This window comes from Saimiri boliviensis, chromosome 2, assembly GCF_048565385.1.
Source record: "Saimiri boliviensis isolate mSaiBol1 chromosome 2, mSaiBol1.pri, whole genome shotgun sequence".
Lineage (NCBI taxonomy): Eukaryota > Metazoa > Chordata > Mammalia > Primates > Cebidae > Saimiri > Saimiri boliviensis.
The window spans coordinates 53,501,241-53,521,763 of record NC_133450.1 but is presented as its reverse complement, the minus strand read 5'-3'; the positions used below and the strand labels follow the sequence as shown (position 1 = coordinate 53,521,763).

Here is a 20,523-nt window from a genome sequence, read left to right as displayed (position 1 = left end):
AGAAAAGAAAAAGGCAAAATACTGATTGGGAATAAACACTGGCAAAACATACACCTGACAAAGGATTTATATCCATAATGTATAAAGAATGCTTACAACTCAAATAAAAGGCATCACAGTAAAATAAACAAAATGGACAAGAGATTTGACTAGACACTTAAAAAGATATAACATAGATGGCAAACAAAAGAAAATATGAACATCATTCACCATAAAGAAAATGCAAATTAAAATAGCAAAAAAAACTACACTACAACACCCACGAGAATACTTTAGTCTCAAAAAAAGGAACTTGAACTGAATTACAGCTCTAAATACAAAATGTAAAGCTACAAAATTTCTAGAAAAAACACATGAGAAAATTTCTGTGACCTTATGTTACATTAAGATTTCTTAGATACAATACCAAAAGCACAAGACAAAAAAAAAAAAAAAATGATAAACTGCACTTAAAGTTAGTATCTCCTGCTCTTCATTTTTTTTTTTTTTTTTTGAGACTGAGCCTTGCTCTGTCATCCAGGCTGGAGGGCAGTAGCATGATCTTGGCTCACTGCAACCTCTGCCTCCTGGGTTTAAGCAATTCTCCTGTCTCAAGCAATTCAAGGGCAATGGCAGAAAAACCATTACACTTGAATCATACATTTCTGTGTTTGAACTCCTGACTCTGCCTTGTGTCCAATGGAGATAATACTTACCTATTAGGGTTCTTATATGCAAAGTAGAAGTAGTAATTTGAAAGAGAGAGGAAAGCTAAAAAGAATTCAGAAAGATCAGAGGTTTCTGAGATCAAGAAAGACCATGAAGTTTCTAGGTCCCTCCCAACTAGCTAGAATTACAGGCGCACGCCACCACGCCTGGCTGATTTTTGTATTTTTTTAGTAGAGACAGGGTTTCATGATGTTGGCCAGGCTGGTCTCAAACTCCTGACCTCAGGTAATCCACCCGCCTCGGCCTCCCAAAGTGCTGGGATTACAGGCATGAGCCATGGTGCCCAGCCTTCTTCTGCTCTTCAAAAGTAACTGTTAAGGAAACAAGCCTTAAACTGAGAAAGCATCTGCAAATCATAATCTGATAAGGGACTTAAATCCATAATTTATTTTCTGAAAAACTCTTAAAACTCAGTAATACAGGCCAGGCATGGTGGCTCATGCCTGTAATCCCAGCACTTTGGGAGGCCAAGGCAGGTGGATCATGAGGTCAAGAGATCGAGACCATCCTGGCCAACATGGTGAAACCCCGTCTCTCCTAAAAAAATACAAAAATTAGCTGGGCGTAGTGGCACGCGCCTGTAGTCCCAGCTACTCGAGAGGCTGAGGCAGAAGAACTGCTTGAACCCGGGAGGTGGAGGTTGCAGTGAGCCAAGACTGCACCACTGCACTCCAGCCTGTCACCTGGCGACAGAGTGAAACTCTGCATCAAAAACAAAAAACAAAAAACCTCAATAATACAGAACACATCAGTAAAAGTGGGGGAGCAAGGAGCTCTGTGTACCTCCCCAGAAACACAAAAAAACCTGGCAAAAAACTCACAGTCAACAATGTCTCAACAGAGAATGTCAATAAAGAAATAGAAATGATAAAAAGGAAACAAATTCTGCAGCTGAAAAGTACAACTGAAATAATAAATTCATTACAGAGCTTTAACAGCACGTTTGAGCTGGCAGAAGAAAGAATCGAACTTGAAGACAGGTTAGTCGAACTTGAAGACAGATTAGTTGAAATTATCCAGTCTCAAGAGAAGAAAGGAAAAAAATGAAAAAGAAACAAGAGCCCAAGAGACTATGAGACACTATCAAACATAACAATATATGCTTTATAGGAAGTGCAGACCAGAGAAAGTGGAACAGAAAGAATGTTTGAAGAAGTAATGGCCAAAAACTTCCCAAATTTCACGAAAGACTGAAATCTATACATTTTAAGAAGCTCAAAGTCTTTAATCAGGACAAATTCTAGGAGATCCACATTGAGACACAGTATAGTCAAACTAACAAAAGCAAAGAGAGAAAGAATCTTGAAAGCGGCAAGAGAGAAGTGACTAACACATACAAGAGATCCCCAATAAGATTAAAAGCCAATTCCTCATTAGAAACCATAGAGTGCAAGAAGGCAGTAAGATGATATATTTAAAGTGCTGAAAGACCGAAAAAACCCAAACCTGTCAGCAAAGAATCCTATATGCAGAAAACTATGTTTCAAAAGTGACGATCAGTACGCATACTCACATGGGAGGCAGGCAAATAAACAAATATTTCACACACATGCAGTGTAGCCTCATAGGGGTGGTGACATTATAACATAATTGTGAAGGATACATAGCAGAAAAAGTATTTCAAGTACAGTGTGTGTAAAGGCACAGCAGTGTGTGAAAGCATGGTATGTTTGGGGAATGTCAGGAATTTATTCTGGAAATTGCTCTTGCTGATTCTGCTTTTTGGTTAGATTATATAAATCTCCTTGAATTAGATAATCAGATAATAATATAATCCCCCCCTTCAACAGCTGGTCCTAACCCTGCCTCAGTGGGCAGGTCTTATTCCAGTCCTAGCCCCTTCCACTGACCAAGTCAGGCTCTAAATAATTAGCCCAATCCAAACCACCCTTCTTAAAGCAAATGGCATCTTTTTACCAAAGTTCAGGCAATAAAGGCTCTTCTGTCACAGTACCCACAGGACCAAGTCTTCTCCTGTCTAAAAAAGAAGGCCTTAATTATATTTCAACAGGACAATTTATCTGCTACCTTATGTGACACAGCAATTAAACTCTAAGATTCTAGACAGGACCCAGGCAGAGGAACATGGCAGAAAGAACATTACACTTGAATCATACATTTCTGTGTCTGAACTCCTGACTCTGCCTTGTGTCCAATGGAGATATTAATATTTACCTATTAGGGCTCTTATATGCAAAGTAGAAGAAGTAATTCGAGGGAGAGAAGGAAGGGCGAAAATAGAAAGATCAGAGGTTTCTGAGATCAAAAAAGACCATAAAGGTTCTAGGTCCCTAACTGTTAACTGTGGTTATCCCTGGAGAGAGAGAATGGGGTAGGTAGGGGCTTTTTCTTTTAATTTCTGATAAATGTTGGCATTGTTTGATTTCTTTTTTTTACAATGAACATGATTTTCTACCTAAAATATATTTGGCATATATATTATACCTCAATAAAAAGTTTCTTAAAAACTTATATTCTTTGGAAAATCATCCAGGAGACAGATAAGAATGGTTGTTTCTCAGAAGTACTGGTAGACCTGAAGTCTAGAGTGAAAGGAAGACTTAGTAGATCTGCCCTACTAGAGATGCTAATGGGACACCAGACAGTGACTCAAAGCCATATAAGGAAACAAAAACACCAGTAAAGGCAACTACAGAAGTAAATATAAATAGTGTTATTGCATTTTTGGTAATTCCCTTTTTCTTATATGATTTAAAAGAAAAACTCATAAGATAATTATAAAGCAAAGTTATCGGGCATATTATACATAAATGTAAAATTAGCACAAAATATAAATATGTAAATTGACACAATAACATTTAGAAGAAGGATGAGATATATGGAAGTGTAATTTTTGTAAACGATAAGAGCTAAATGGGTATTAATTCAAACTAGGTTGTTACAAGATATTAATTGTAATCCCCAAGATAGCCACTAAGAATATTACTAACAAATATGTACAGAAAAGGTAATGAGAAGGGAATCAAAATGGTACGCTATACAAGTCAATTAAACAAAAGGGAGTAATGAAGGAAATGAGGAACAGAAAAGATATGACATACAGCAAACAAATACTAAAATGGCAGAAACCCTTTCTTAACAGTAATTAAATATAAATGAATTACACTCTCCAATTAAAAGACAAAGGTTGACCGAATGGATTTTTTAAAAATCGATACATATACTACCTACTAGAGTCAAGCTATAGATCCCAAAACACAAACAGACGGAAAGCAAAAGGACAGAATAAGATACTTCATACAAACAGTAATCAAAAGTAAGCTTGGGTATTTATACTAGTATCAGACAAAATAGGCTCTAAGTTGAAGACTGCTATAGGACTCAAAGAAGGACATTAAAGACAAAAAAGCTCAATCCATCAAGAAGACAAGACAATTACAGACACAAACCCACCTAATAAGAGCCCTAAAATATATGAGGCAAAATTTTACAGAAATGAAAGAGAAATACATTAGACTTAACAGACATATACTGAACACTCCACCCTACAACAACAGAATGAAGCACTCTTCTCAAATGCATTTAGAACAATATCCATGGATAGACCACATTTAGACCACAAAACAATACACTTTAAAAGACTGAAATCACACAAAATATCTTCTCCAGAGACTATGGAATGAAATTAGAAATCAATAACAGAAAACTGGAAAATTAAAAAACATGAAGAGATTAAATAACAACTTTAAACAGACAAAAGGTTAAAAAAGAAATCACAAAGGAAATTAGAAAATACTACAAATAAAATCAAGCCCCCAAAACAGTAACCCAATTTTATGTCCAAAGAAACCAGAAAAAGAGCAAACTAAACCCAAAGCTAGCAGAAGGAAGGAAATAATTTAGAGTGCAGATAATGTAATAAAAAACTTTTTTAAAATTGAGAATCAATGAAATAAAAATTGCTTCTTTGAGACGATCAACAAAATTGAAAACATTAAGTTAGATGACCCAGAGAAAAAGACAGGACTCAAATTACTAAATCAGAAGAAATGAAAGTGGGACACTGCTACATACCTAATAGAAATAAAGAGAATTAAATGGAACTATCATGGACAATTGTATGGTAAGAAGTTAAATAGTTAATAAATTAAACAATAAGTTAAATAAATAACAAGTGACTCAAGAAGAAATAGAAAATTTCAACATATCTACAGACAAGAGATTGAATCACTAATGAAGAACCTCCCAGCAAATAAAAGTCCTAGCACAGATGGCTGCACTGGTGAATCCTACTAAATATTTAAAGAAAAATTGGCACCAATCTTTCTCAAACCCCTCCAAAAGATACAAGGGGACACTTCCTAACTCATTTTATAAAGTCAGCAATACCCTGATACCAAAGCCAGATAAACACATCACAGAAAATAAAATTATAAGCCAATCTCTCTTACAAAAATAAATGCATATATCCTTAACAAACTACCAGCAAACTGAATTCTGATTAAGAAAATTTTGTACCATGACCAAGTGGGATTTATCCCAGGAATGCAAAGTTGTTTCAACATATGGTAATCAATTAACGTAATATACCTTATTAGTAGAGAAAAAAGAAAAAGGACACATGCTCATCTCAATAGATGCAGAAAAAGCATTTGACAAAATTCGTTGATGATGAAAACACTCACATTTAGGAATATAAGGGAACTTCCTCAGCATCTATGGAAAAACCTTTAATTAACATAGGGATTGGTGAAAGACTGCACAATTTCCACCTAAGATCTGGAACAAAACAAAGATACGTACTTGCACCACTGCTACTCACCACTGAACCAGAAGGTCTATTCAGAGCAATAAAGCAAGAAAAGGGATAAAAGGCACCCAAATCGAAAGCAAGAAGTAACTCTATTCACAGAAGGCATAATCTTATATGTAGAATTTTCTAGAGAATTCACAAAAAAACTGTTAGAGCTACTAAACGAATTCAGGTAAGTAACAGGATGTAAACTCAATACACAAATATCAGTTGGATTTCTATGCAACAATGAAGAATCCAAAAAAAATTAAGTGAATAATTCCATTTACAATAGCATACAAATTACTTAGTAATAAATGTAACCATGGCGATAAAAGAATTGTGCACTGAAAAGTACAAAACAGTGCTGAAAGAAATTTAAAAACCCTAAATAAATGGAAAGACACTTTGTATCCGTGGGTTGAAAGTCTTTATCATTAAGATGGTTATACTCCCCAAAGCAATTTATAGATTTGATACAATTCCAATCATAATCCCAATGGCCTTTTTTGCAGGACTGGAAAAGCTGGGCCTAAGGTGCAAGAAATCCTGAATAGTCAAAAGGATCCCCAAAAAGAAAAAGCGGATTCAAATTTTCCAATTCCAAACTTACTACAAATCCATAGTAATCAAGACAATGTGGTACTGGCACAAGGACAGACATATACATCATGGAAAAGAAGAGTCAATAAATAAACTCACATTTTTTATAGTAAACTGATTTTTCAATAAGGGTGCCAAGACCATTAAATGGGAAGAAAACAGTCTCTTCAACAAATGGTCTTAGGACAACCGGATAGCCATGTAAAAAGGAATGAAGTTGAACCCCTACCTCAAATGCTATTCAAAAAAAATCAACTTGAAATGGATCAAAGACCTAAATGTAAAAGAGAACTATAAATCTTCTAAGTAAAAATGCAGGAGTCAATTTTCATGACTTTGTATTTGGCAATGGTTTCTGAGATATGACATCAAAAGCACAAGCAACAAGAAAACAATAAATTGAACTTTACCAAAATCTAAAACTTGTGCATCAAATGACAATCCACAGAATCGAGAAAATATTTGGAAATCATATAACCTGATAAGGGTCTAGTATCTAGAATACATCAGAAATGCAATGCAACAATAAAAAGACAAGTAATCCAATTTAAAAATGGACAAAAGGTCTGAAAAGACATTTCTCCAAAGAAAATATTCAATTGGTCAACAAGCACATGAAAAAATGCTCATCATTACTATTAGGGATAAGTAAATTAAAGCCATAATGAGATTCCACTTCATGTCCACTAGGATAGCTATAATAATTATGTGTTAAAAGTAAAGAGTAAGTGTTAATGATGATATGGAGAAATTAGAACCTTAACATATTGCGAATGGGAAAGTAAATGATGCAGCAAAGGAGGAAAAGAGTTTGGCAATTCCACAACATATTAAACAAGGCTACCATATTACCCAGCAATTCCCCTGGATATATACCCAAAAGAATTGAAATACTTCAATTCAAACAAAAACTTGTATACATATGTTCATAGCCACACTATTTAGAAAAAATATCACTAAATCACTACATCACAAAGGATCTAATTATACATCATTGGTAAATGGCTATACAAAAAAAGTGGTATAGCTATACAACGATCACGTGGCTATAAAAAGGAATAATGTACTGATATATGCTGTAACATAGTCACTACATCACAAAGAAACAATCTAATTATACACCATTGATAAATGGCCATACAAAAAATGTGGTATAGCTATACAATTATGTGGCTATAAAGAGGAATAAAGTACTGTTTTTATGCCCAAACATAGATAAACCTAGAAAATATTAAGTGAGAAGTCAGACATAAAAGGTTACATATATTTTGGAAATAGGTAGAGGTGACGGTTGAATAACATTGGGAATGTACTAGAAGTCACTGAAATGTCCACTTTAAAATGGCTAATTTTTGACCGGGCATGGGGGCTCACACCTGTAATTCCAGCACTTTGGGAGGCTGAGGTGTAAGGATTGCTTGAGGCCAGGAGTTTGAGACCAACCTGGGCAACACAGTGATATCCCGTCTCTCCAAAAAAAAAAAAAAAAAAAAAATTTAATTAGCCAGTCTCGGTGGCACATGCCTGTAGTCCTAGCTGCCCTGGAAGCTGAGGTGGGAGGACTGCTGGAGCCCAGGAGTTGGAGGCTGCAGTGAAGTATGATTGTGCAACTGCAACTCCGGCCTTAGGTGACAGAGTGAGACTTTAATTTATAAACTTAATAAAAATAAAACAAATTTTATAAAATGGCTAATTTTATAAACGTGAATTTTACCTCAAAAAAAGGCCAAATGTACACCTATCATATGATGCAGCAAAGAGAAATAAGACATATGTCCATTGTACACAAAGGTTCATAGAAAGTTTATTTGTAATAACTAAAAACTATAACAACGAAAATGAATAAAATAAACTGTGGTATATTCATAGAGAATACAGTTACTAAAACTCATTGAACTATACCCCCAAAATGGGCGACTTTTATTGCATACAATGTTTATGAACAATTTTATTTAAAACAAAAAGATAAGTTTAAGATAAAAGGCAACAAAGTTACAAGTTAACGGTAAGTTATAAATACATAACTAGTCCTCAGGAAACAGGTGTCATCCTCTCCCCTTCCCCACTCCGCCACGCAACGCAACGGGTCCATATATCCATTTTCATGTTTCTTCATGATTCCACTGCCATAGCAATACTTAAGACCTTTCTGGCTTGGCGTCCAACAGTCTTGTGATATCCCAACCCCAAAATTCAAGAAATCACACGGTCTAGCCTGTATCAGATATGCAGCTCTGATGTAAATACCTGTACCACTTTTGTTGGAGAAGTGGTATGGGATGGGATCATATTTAGAACTCTATGTTCCTTAGACCAACCCTACCCCACTGGTCGTCAGAATGATGTCCCTACATTGTTGGGCAGGTTTTTAAAAGAAAAGCTGTGGGCAAGGATATTAGGTAACTGTCTTAACTGCTCAAACCGAAAGGGAAAACTTTTCTGTTTTTTTAATTCCCTAACATTTTGAATTAAGATACTTTTCATTACACCTAATACATATCAATCTTATAATTAAAAAAAATAAACTCTGTCAAGAGGAAATTAAATATTTAAAAAATACATTTAAAGTTACTAAATCTTTTGGTGCTTCAGTTTCTTCATCTTAATATAGAGGTAATAAAATGGTTGTGAAGATTAAGTGAGAAAATATGTATAAAGCATTAAAATTCATGAATATTAACAAATATTGCTCCGGAATTTTTTCCCACTTGAAATGTCTTCTGAGCCTACAATTTCAATACTTATTTTTCCATATTAAGTTTATAAACAATATGCTATCACTAATACCTCTAATAAACTACAATTACATACTATCATCTCAGAAAAAAGCCAAGCCTTAAAAAAAAAAAAAAAAAAAAAACTGAGTCATTAACACAAGACAAAATGTGTTAAATTGTTAAAATAACAAGTACTCACTGAACATATACAGTTTCAGATTATCAGGACACTCACTGTTCTGCTCTGTGCACTGCAGACATAAAAATTAAAAGGATAAGGGCAGTCTTGCGCTGTATATTTATAAGCAAATTACACTGAGGAAGAAGCACAGCCTGGTCAAGTCTTTAAACTCATTTGGGTAAAATCTTATGTGGAAAGAAAAAGGCCAATGGCTAAATATGCATAAAATGTGATAAGAAATAGATTTGGAGAATTCTAGTAGTACTAATGGAACATCAGCAGGTTGGAAGAGAGTGGCAGAATATTACGAAGATGTTCCTTGGAAAGAGAAGTTGGTACCAGACTCTGAAGGGCTCTGTAAAAAGAAAAAAGGAAAGCTAAGAAATTTGGATTATATATGGTAGACAATGGGAAGCCATCAGAGATTTTTATGGAGCAACATCTGGAGGGAGACTGCAGAGAGGCAAAAAACATTACTTTTTTAAAAAAGCATAAACTTTTGAGTTAAATCTAATTTCCGACTGTAGTTCCAATGTGTTAGTTGTGTGAGAACAAATCACTGAGCCCCTCTCAGCTTGTTTTATTCGAAGATAATAACCACCTCAGCGATGTTGTAAAGATTAACGAGAGAATGTATGGGATGTGATTTTTACAGTTTAGTAACTATGTAATTGGAGACTTATGTATCATTTGCTCTGTGCCACACACTATTCTAAGGTCTTTGTATATATTAACTCATTTAACCCTCACAATAATCCTACAGAGTAGGTAACCCCTTTACATGGTAGAGGGAAATGAAGCACAGAGAGGTTAAACAGCTTGCCCAGGGTCACCAGCTATCATATCAAGTGGTGGAGATGGGATTCAAAACAAGGCAATCTGGCCCCAGTTTCATGGCTTTAATCAACACATTATAATGTCTCTCTAGGAAAGATCAAATCAGTGTTTGTAAAACTCATACCATTTTCTAACCTTTCAGTTAAATATGCAGACTCTTCAAAATACCATCCTCCAGACCTACAGATTCAGAAACTGAGATTTGAAGTGCAGGAATCAGCATTGAACAAATCCTTCAAGGTAATATATACACAATAAATTTTGAAACTCACTGATTTAAGAAAGCAAAAACTCAAAATAATTCAGGTAGGAAAAAAAGAAAGATTAGGATATAGAGATCAATTTTTTAAAATTAACATTTGCTGATAACACACATGAAATGAGCAGAAAAGCTTAGAGAAGGATAGCCAATGTCTTTGTTTCAAAGACAATATATGAAAAATGTTCATATTTCAACTATCCTCAACACCGAGTATTTAAATCTATACTTCCTGGCTAACACTGAAAGCAAAAGTTCAACAGCAGGAAGAATGGCGGTGTTGGAATAGCCTGCAGTGGATGAAGGAATGTCTCTATTTTAATATTATGAAGTCCCACTTTTAAAAAGATATTTATACCTTTATATGGTACAATACCCTGGTGTTAAAATATTAAGAGGAGCTTAAAATATCTTTTCATTAAGCTACACAGTTAAAACTGACTATTTTTAATAAAGCAAGGTATAAAACTCGTACACATTTAAAGTTCCCATTTACAGTTTACATTTATGGAACACATTTAAACTATTCCAGAAAGCATGACTTTACTACTGGGTCAAATTTTCATATTTCAGATAGTTTATCATTAAAAAATAAATTTTAAAAAAGGAAGCCCAAAATAAAATCCAAAGAAAACAGATGCTCAAAGCATTAGTGGAGTACTTCCAAAAAGACTCCATAATAACCCAGTTGGCCAATGAATGAAGGAGGCGAAAAGCCAGGGCGATGGAACTAAACCTTATCCCTATTGTTTGCAAACTAAGACCCTCGTGAATCACCACCACTGTTACTATAGCCGGTTTAAATAAGAAAGAGTCTCGGATTTTTGCGGTACCTGAAAAATGTCAACCGTGAAAGAAAAATATCCGGGTTTTAAATACAAAGGATACTCGGATTTCAGTTTAAATCCCCACCAGGCATTTCAAAGACTGTCACTTCCCTGTAGCACAGGGTTAATCAACACTGCCTTGGTATCTCTCTTAAGAGGAACCTGGAGCCAAGTAAAGCATCTTTTCATTCTAAATCTGCCCCAACCTTCCATCTTCATAAAAAGAGGTTCGTTTTTACGTGGCAACTCTTTCACAAACAAGATTTAACGACCGAATTGGTGGAAATAAACTATGGGTTACCAATAAAAAAAAAAAAAAAAAGCCACGGAGAACGCGTATCAACAAGGCTTACTCGCGGGGGGGCAGGCAGGGCCTCGGAATCCCCAGCACTGAGGGCTGGCTGGTGTGTGCAGTGGTCGAGAGAGCTGGTCAGGCAGACGCCCCCAGTGCCCCGAATTCCCAGAGTCTCCAGGCCGGGCCCCAGCGCCCGACGTCCCAAAAGCACTGCGAGGCCCCCGCTGCGCTGTCCGGCCTCCCGACACACTGTCCCACCCCACCGTTCCGCTTCTCTCCCTGGAACACTCGGCGTATTCCCGTTCCCCATTTACTCACCAAGGTGCGCCGGGCAGAAGTTCCAGAGCGTCTGCGTCACTTTTCCCTGCCCGCTCAGCGCCGCGGCACGCGGACCGCGAGCAGCCACACTCAACGGCCCACAAGATTCAAATTCGCCCACTTCCGCTCCCAAACCCGGAAGGAGCGATAAGCCCTGCCCTCGAGGGGGCGGGACCCCCGAAGGTGCTCGCGGTGAGGAAGAGCGCGCGCGCTCCCGCCCGCTTGGCGCCCCAGCCGTGCTGCTCAGTGCTGACTTGCCTCTGTCGCCTTCGCTTGTCTTGCCAGGTCCCTCTTCCCGATCTCACAAAAACTCCGGGCTCAGGGTCGTTGTCTTCGCCTGTTTGTCCTTGAGGGGATTCTCTTGTTTCTGAACTGGACAGAGACGTGCTGAAGTTTCGTCACCTGCGAGGAATGAGGCGAATGAAAGCACCAACAGCTGCGAGGGTTTTATCTTTCCTCTTATCCTCGAGCAAACAGCAGCAACAGCACGAAGGAAAAAAAGCAAGCCCTCCAAATACTTAGTGCAGCCTTTCCTGAGCCTCCTCAGTCCTATCCCGGCACAGTTAGGGCTTTTAACTCTTTCTGTCCCCGGTTTGGGGAAAACAGAAAGCCAAGTTCACCCGTATTCAGCCAGAAGTTGAAAATAAGTGCTCAGACCAACTCCTGGTCTCAAACTGATGGCAAGTGTTAGAAAGCAATAAATCTTATTCCCGCCCCCCGCATAAGGGCTCACTTTACGAGATTATTAAGTATTGTCCTGTGAGATTATTGGAATAACACTATCTTCTCGTTTATTGAGGACCACAGTACATCTTTGATCCAAAATGTCTTAAGCTTCTGAAGAGACATGTGGGAGCTTCCAGAAACTAAAGGAAGGACTGGAAATGCTAGGGATTGAGGGGCACTAAAGAACTCTGACTTTTATAGCTGTAATTGATGTTGCCACCAGATCATCCTCACATCTAATATTAGCATTGAACCTAAACTGATCAGTTCACACCAATCCATGACGGCATACCTTTAGTCTTTATAAAAGATACAATTTGAAAGGTTTACTAGATTTTTAGGAACCTATCCTACAGGTAATCTGACACAGAGAGTAGTAAACCTATTAACTGATGTACTGTTTTTAACAGTGGAAGATAGAAAATAACCTGGGTCTACCAATAAAGAAGTGGTTTAAGGCAAGTAAGTTATGATACTTTAGCATCTACTATGCTGACACTGTGGGAACTAAATGTAATCAAGTAGATCAGCAGGTACTGAAATGAAAAATTGAAAAAAGTTTAAGAAGGACTATAGTATCCTACTTTGAAAGTATACGTGTGTATATGTTATACAAAATTGAGGGATGGATACCTAAGCTGTAAACATCTCTGGGAGCAGGATTGATAATTGGAGTAGGAGGAGATGGATGGTTTTACCTTTCATTTTTATCACCAGTTGAATTTTTAAGACAATAAGCTTTTTTTTTCTTTTGCAATTTTGTTCTTTAAGGAAGATTGTTAGAAATTGAATATATTCTAGATATAGAATCAGGTTTATTAAGCATATAAATTTGTTTGGATAGTCCATGTCCATTCATTCATTCAGCGATTCATTCAATAATTACATATAACAATTTAACCACACATTTTGTCATTCATGATATATTGTATTATTTTATGTTCTACATATCTAATATGACCCCATTAAATATATTGGTCCTTGAAGTTTCTTGAAGGCAGCAACTATGTCATATATTTTCCTATGTCTTTCATAATTCTTGGCACCTTCCCAATATTTTTTTTTTTTTGAGACGGAGTTTTGCTCTTGTTACCCAGGATGGAGTGCAATGGCGCAATCTCGGCTCACCGCAACCTCCGCCTCCTGGGCTCAGGCAATTCTCCTGCCTCAGCCTCCTGAGTAGCTGGGACTACAGGCACGTGCCACCATACCCAGCTAATTTTTTGTATTTTTAGTAGAGACGGGGTTTCACCATGTTGACCAGGATGGTCTCGATCTCTTGACCTCGTGATCCACCCGCCTCGGCCTCCCAAAGTGCTGGGATTACAGGCTTGAGCCACCGCGCCCGGCCGGCACCTTCCCAATATTAAGTGTTATTCTTCACAGGAATTAAATTCTCAAGTCAACCTGTACACAAAAGTTAAAATTGCCCTGGAAAAGCCACCCAGAAAATCATATATATATATATATGATTTTCTTTATACAACTCTATGGGCAAGTTTTTAATTTTTTATTTTTTTGTTTGTCCCCTGAGTTGTCCTTGGTCAGTCCTTCTCTGCAACCCTAAATGAATTCTTCAGTTTCTTCCACTAAAATGTTGACAAAGTCATTATCACCCCACAGCCTGGCTATCACTTGGGAAAATGAGATTCAGTTCTCATCAGTAGTGGAGAGCCCTGTAAAGTCATTCACATTTTTTTCCATAAGATTAGCCAGGCTTAATTGTATTAATTGTCTAGAGCTAGAGTTCACTGAGTGGTCTATCTGGTTATTTGTGCTATTTAAAATGTTGTTCTTTTTTTTTTCACCAGAATGAGTATAGGTGATTTTGAATACAATCAATATTCAAGTAATGTTACAGCATTTCATGAACAAAAAAGATCTTTAATAAATACCCACTGATTAAATCAAAGAGCCTGAGTAAATACAGACTTAAGGACTTTTGAAAGAAAATAGTCATTGCAAAATATACTTAAATCTAACAAACCTGGCCATCAGACTGGGCATTCTGATAGCTTAAAAACATTTTTAATTAAGTGAAATTAATATAAATATTCTGCTTAATAAATGCTGCAAAAATTGAAGAATAAAATTAAGAATTTTATTCAGTCTCTGATAATCCTTCAGTAATGTGAACTAGTTGAGAACTGAATTCTTATAAAATTTGAGTCATAGCTAATATAACCTTCTCTCCCTCCTGCTTTCCTCTTCCTATTAAATGCATATACAGCAGAAAACAAGATAAAAACACTTCTGGGACCAAGGGTCATCAATTTTACATGGAAGAAACAACATAAACTGCTTTGGCAGAAGAGTTCCTGTAATCTACTCTAAAAGGTTCTTACCACAATCAACATGAGTAACAGAAATTATAAAATGCTTAGAAATAAATTTTAAAGAAAATACACAAAATTAAATTAGAATTCAATTTAATTTTAATTTAAAATTTAAATACAGTTTTAAATAAATGTTCTTTCTAAAGAAAGATATAGAACCTGCTACTTTAAAATATAATTGGAGAACATAAGTGATTGCAATATTCAAATAGGAAAATTAATACATGAGAATTCTTAAAACAGAAAAAGAAAACAGAGGTCAGGAGTAGAATTTGTCTTACTAGATAGTAAAAACTTACCACAAAGCTGCTACAAAGAGTAGTGAAAACAACAACAACAACAAAAAAACCAGATGAAAAATGTAGTATTAGCACAAAAAAGAAAAATACTTAGAGAATCCAGAAAAATTAAACTATATATAGAGAGAATATTAATATAAAGGTGATATTTCAGTTTTAGGAAAAGGATGGCTTCATTCATAAATAAACAAGAATTGGCAGTAACTGGCTGGTTATATAGAAGATAAAAAGTTAAGCCTGTACCTTTTATCATATAGCAAAATTAATTCTGGAAGGATTAAAGATTGAAATAAAAAAAATAAAACAAGAGTATATTGGGGAAAAGTTTAGAACAGTAACTATGACTTTTAGTGGAAGAGACTTCTTAAACAAGGCAGGTAGGTCTAGGTGCAGTACCTCTTGCCTATAATCCCAGCATTTTGAGAAGCCAAGGCAGGAAGATCACTTCAAATCAGGAGTTTGTGACAGCCTGGGTAACATAACAAGACCCCTGTCTCTATGAATTTTTTTAAAAAATTTATCTGTGTGTGGTAGTGTGCACCTGTCGTCCCAGCTACTCAGGAGGCTGAGGTGGGAGGATCCCTTGAGCCCAAGAATTGGAGGTTGCACTGAGCTATGCACCACTGCACTCCAACCTGGGTGACAGAGCAAGACAAGAATCCTAGAAGCCATAAAATAAAAGATGAATATGTTTGATTATGTTAAAGTTTAAAATATTTGAAGAGCAAAGTCACCATGACACATTGAAAGATAAATGAAAGACCATGATAAAATATTTATAAAACATAGGACACTACATTAACAATTCTAATAGAAAAAAATTTTATAATTTGTTTTCAAAAAGCAATCGAAATGGGCAGAAGAAATGAACAAGTAATTCATTGAAAAAGAAGTGAAAAAGGACAAGACACAAAAAATACTCAACCTTACTAACTCACTTTTGGGAATGTAAATCAACCAACCAAATACCAACTTTCCTTTATTGGATTAGCAGAAATTAAAACAATTCATAGTATCCCATACAGGGAGGGTGTGGTGGTAAAATATACACGCTTAACCACAGGAGCATACATTGCTACAACTCTTGGAAAGTAACTCAGGCTTTTCTCAACTTTGGGATTCTCCTATAGAAATAAGCATGTTAGTGCTTTTTGAACCACTGCTTATAATGGCTCCTAACTGGAAATGACTATCAAGAGGAAGATCATTGAATGAGTAAGGTAGGGCACATCCATCCTTTTAGGAGACTATCTAAACTTGTGTTACTTTGCCCCATAAACCATTGCCTCCAAAATTAGGGCTATTGAACCAAGACATGCAAATAAGGTATGATATTCTTTAGAGAAATAACAATACTCTGTTATATAGTAATGCTGATAAACCTGGCACTCATTCTTAAGTTAGCACCTACCTAGAATTAATATATATTTTTGGGCTAAATTATCCTTTACAGGAACTCATTCCTCCCCTGGGTTAGCCATATTGAACTTCTGGTAACCCCTCTTGCTTTTCAAATGAGTCAGATTTTTTTGATCCTCATTACCTACCTACATTTGAAGCAAATACTTGACTGATACTTAGGGCAAAACCAACCCTGAATGTCTCTGTTTACTTTTCTCTTTCACTCTGAGGATAAATTTCTAGCTTTCTGTCTAGTCTCTCTCCTCAGCAATACCTATTAATATTCTGCCCGGTATTGATATCACCTCACTTTATCTGTTGCCTTGATTAGAGAGCATCCCTGAGATCTTAGAAGGAAAATTTTTAATTAAGTTTTCTGATACTCCGAGCCCATTTTCTATGTACTTGGATCTTTTGTCCTTAAGTGTTCATCTAACTGCTGTTCAGTGTCTTGTAAGTTAAACACACCTAATAGAGTCATACTATAAGAAGTGTACTTGGAGTCTGGGTGCAGTGGCTCACACCTGCATTGTATATGGCTCACATAAATGATGTCACAATCATTTCCTCCTCAGAATACAGGGCATTGTAGAACTCTATTCCCAAACTTCTTCACTAACCTCCAACAATAATGTAAAAGCATGAAATAGAGGTAATTCTCTTCTCCCCAGTTGACTTTACATATTAATCATTTCTACTCTACTTATGATCTCATTACTGCTCCCGTATTTACTTCAGGTTTGTTTTTTTACTTCCTCCTTTAATGGTCTGCTTTTCTTCTTCCCCTCTCTGTGCTCACTGTCTTTATCTGTTACTTAGGCTTCATCTAGGATTTGCAGCAATATTTGAATACTTTGGAATATACTTAATATTTATAATTATGGCATTAATGCTACAAAATTTTCATCCCATGATTCCAAAATATATTAGCCTATATTATCATTATTAATTATTGAGAAAGGATTTTGTTCTGTCACTCATGTTGGAAGTGCAGGGGTACGATCATAGCTCACTGCAGTTTCAACTGCCTGGGCTCAAGTGATCCTCTCATTTCAGCGTTTCAAGTAGCTGGGACCGTAGGCATGCACTGCCATGCACAGCTAATTTTTTAAAAAAATTTTTGTAGAGATTAGGGGGTCTCGCTATGTTGCCCAGACTGTTGAACTCCTGGGTTCAAGTGATCCTCCTGCCTCGGGCTTCAAAAGTGTGGAGATTACAGGTGTGAAACACTGCCCCAGCCATAGCCCATATTATTGATCACCTACTGTGTAGAAGTTATAATGATAATATCATACAAAATAAGTACATGACCATTATTAGTGTATGACCCCATGGGTAATACAGATTTGCCACACTTCTGCTATGCTGTCAGCAGTGCTAATATGTTTCTGAATGGAGTTGTATTCATTTTACCAAGCCAAAAAGCCTTGCTGCCTGATGCACTAAAAGCCAATATATGACAAAACTGGGCTTTTGAGAAAAGAAAAGCTTGTTATTATAAGTTGACTCACAAGAAGACAGGAGTCCAGCTCAAAACTGTCTCTCTGTGCTAGTTTTACTTTTGTTAGAAAAAGTTTAGAGGGTGATTCTAAGGCTAGCAGGTGATTGGTGGAATAAAAGTGAAGGTCTGGAAAGTCCTCAGGCATGACTAGTTATCTCTTTGTGCCTCCTCATGGGTCGCTGGTGCAAATTTAGGGGAGTTAATATGAAACTTGGTAGAAATTCAGACTGTGACATCAACAAACTTGCTCTATACAAACTCCTGTTGGCTCACAAGAAGACAGGAGTCCAGCTCAAAACTGTCTCTCTGTGCTAGTTTTACTTTTGTTAGAAAAAGTTTAGAGGGTGATTCTAAGGCTAGCAGGTGATTGGTGGAATAAAAGTGAAGGTCTGGAAAGTCCTCAGGCATGACTAGTTATCTCTTTGTGCCTCCTCATGGGTCGCTGGTGCAAATTTAGGGGAGTTAATATGAAACTTGGTAGAAATTCAGACTGTGACATCAACAAACTTGCTCTATACAAACTCCTGTTGGCTCCATTGGTTCCAACAGATTTCATCCAGTTTTTTAAAATCTCTCATGTAGACCAGAGGGAGTTTCAGCTTTTAATGTCGTTAGTTATTGGTTTCTTTAACCCTTTGGTGCACAATTTCATTTATATGTTTACTAATATGTTTCTTATATTCTTTTGCCTGATCAGTCTTTTTATATCAATTTTTGAACTTGAATTAAAATACATTTTCAGAAAAGTCGGTTGCCTGCTATCAAACAGAAATCTTTCTTATTGTCTATTTACTTGGATCTTTTGATCTAAGTGCTCACCTAACTGCTGTTCAGTGTCTTGAAAGTTAAACACACCTTTTCCTGGCAGCAGGGAGCAGCACCCAAAACAGCCAATTTCGGGCCTTTTGTTTCAGGATTGTTTGAATAATAAGTAGCTATATAATAACCACAGTGATTTGGAATGGCATCATGCCTGCTGGGTAACTGTACAGATTTTACAAAGGATTCAAAGTTTGCTTGTAGCCAGTATGAAACATGGTGTTTTAATATAGGTCAAAGATGTGGTATGTTTATGTTAACATTAATCCTAAGCTGGTGTTTCAAACAAATGGTTGTCTGTATTGCTTTTTTAAATTGCTGTCTTTTGGCCTGAAGTGTTTACATAGAAATCAGAGCCTCTTTACAGTTAAGAGTAACTCCAAATGCAGAAACACACATTGGTAATGCCACCCAGAATAAATCAAGCAATGAACAACATGCTTGAACTGAATCTTTAACATTCTTGGATACAATTGCTGGCAATCAAAATTGTTTTCAGTTTATTCTGTATACTTTGATTTTTTAATCCCTCCCAGAATACTTGAGAAAAATGACTCCGCAACTGAACTGATAAAGCAACTCAGTTACAATAAGCCCAATTCTTGCCTGAGTGTTTTGTTGGGGGGTGAAAGAAAACTTCAAATTCTCACAAAGGTCTAGGGCACCGAATTATCACTTAGGAAGCAGGCACCTGCTCAAAGGTTAGCTTCAACCCTTAGGGCCATTCTTTAGGAAACATTTTTCAAAGATAATAAGTAGTGCAATGTTAAGAGCCAGACTTGAAAGCAAAACAGGCTGAGATTTAAATACTAGCTCTATTACTTACAAGCTAAGTATGAAGGACCCAACCCTTTGAGCTTCACTACACATTTCTAAGATGTAAATGATAATAACTATCAGACAGGTTTCTTGTGAACTCTAAATGAGAGGACATTTAATGGTAATTATAGTTAGGCAAATGGGTAAGACATATAGTTAACATCCCCTTCCTTCTCCTTTAAATGGCATTTGACATTCCATTCTCAGTATCCTTAGGCTGGTAAGCCACTGAAAGTCACAAAGGAATTGTCCTCCCAGGTGTATCATCTTCCCTTCAGAACATATGATACATTCCTCAGTGACCTGCTGTCTACTTTCCACCTTGGTAGTGATTTGAATTAATCCATGTTTATAGAAAGAGCTTAGGTCATGTTTGCAGCTGAAATAGTGAGAATTTCAGGGCAGTTTGATGTAATGTTTGCTATTTAACCCCTGAACGATTTTTTAAATGGTTTGGGTTTGCAAATCTAGTATCTCCAAGGTGACTCACTTCTTAGGTATTGTACAGTAATAGGTATTAAACTTCAGTCTTCCAAAAGAGGTCATGATGGGGCAATGAGGATTCCTGTAGGTAAGGTTAACCAGCAAAAGGCATATGATTGGAAAAAAGAAAGGGAACTAACATTTGTTTAATACTTTCTACATTCAAAATACTGTGCTAAAATTAAATGTTGATTTAATCTTGACAAAGTAGGTGATGAAACTAGGGCTTAATGAGATTAAATAATTTGTCCAAAGCCACAGCAAACAGAACTGGTATTTTAACAATAGCTTGTTTGGGTAGACACAAAGCTTGTTTGGTTAGACACAAAGCTTGTTCTTTTTCCATTACAGTATTTCAATTAACAGACCCCAGAAGAGCTATGAGCAGTGATAAAACCCAAACATTAATCTAAAACACTCAGCTAATAGCAAAGTTTGTTTTTTTTTGTGAGAAATTTTCTGGTTCATCTATAGAGTTATAGGATGTTAGTTTGATAAGGAACCTCAGATATCATCTAGTTTTAGGTAGAGGCTTTGTTAATATTAGTACAGAGACGACTTCAGTACTAGACTGAAAGATGAATTAGATAAACAATTTTCAAAATGTAGCTCATGAAGTCAAACTATTTTCAAAATAATAC

At 36.3% G+C, this 20,523-nt stretch overlaps 1 protein-coding gene and 1 long non-coding RNA gene across 4 annotated transcripts in view; one reads left to right on the top strand and one right to left on the bottom strand.

Moving 5' to 3' along the window:
- Positions 1-11,623, bottom strand: part of G2E3 (G2/M-phase specific E3 ubiquitin protein ligase) — a 58,586-nt gene extending 46,963 nt beyond the window's left edge. For all 3 annotated transcript variants that reach the window (XM_074393284.1, XM_003924236.3, XM_074393285.1), the window contains exon 1: positions 11,499-11,623. The gene's annotated coding sequence lies outside the window, so the exon portion shown is untranslated. The remainder of the gene's footprint in view (positions 1-11,498) is intronic.
- Positions 1-20,523, top strand: part of LOC141583565 (uncharacterized) — a 164,614-nt gene that overhangs the window by 2,176 nt on the left and 141,915 nt on the right. The window contains exon 2 of the long non-coding RNA XR_012516221.1: positions 9,942-10,039. This is a non-coding gene — a long non-coding RNA (uncharacterized LOC141583565). The remainder of the gene's footprint in view (positions 1-9,941; positions 10,040-20,523) is intronic.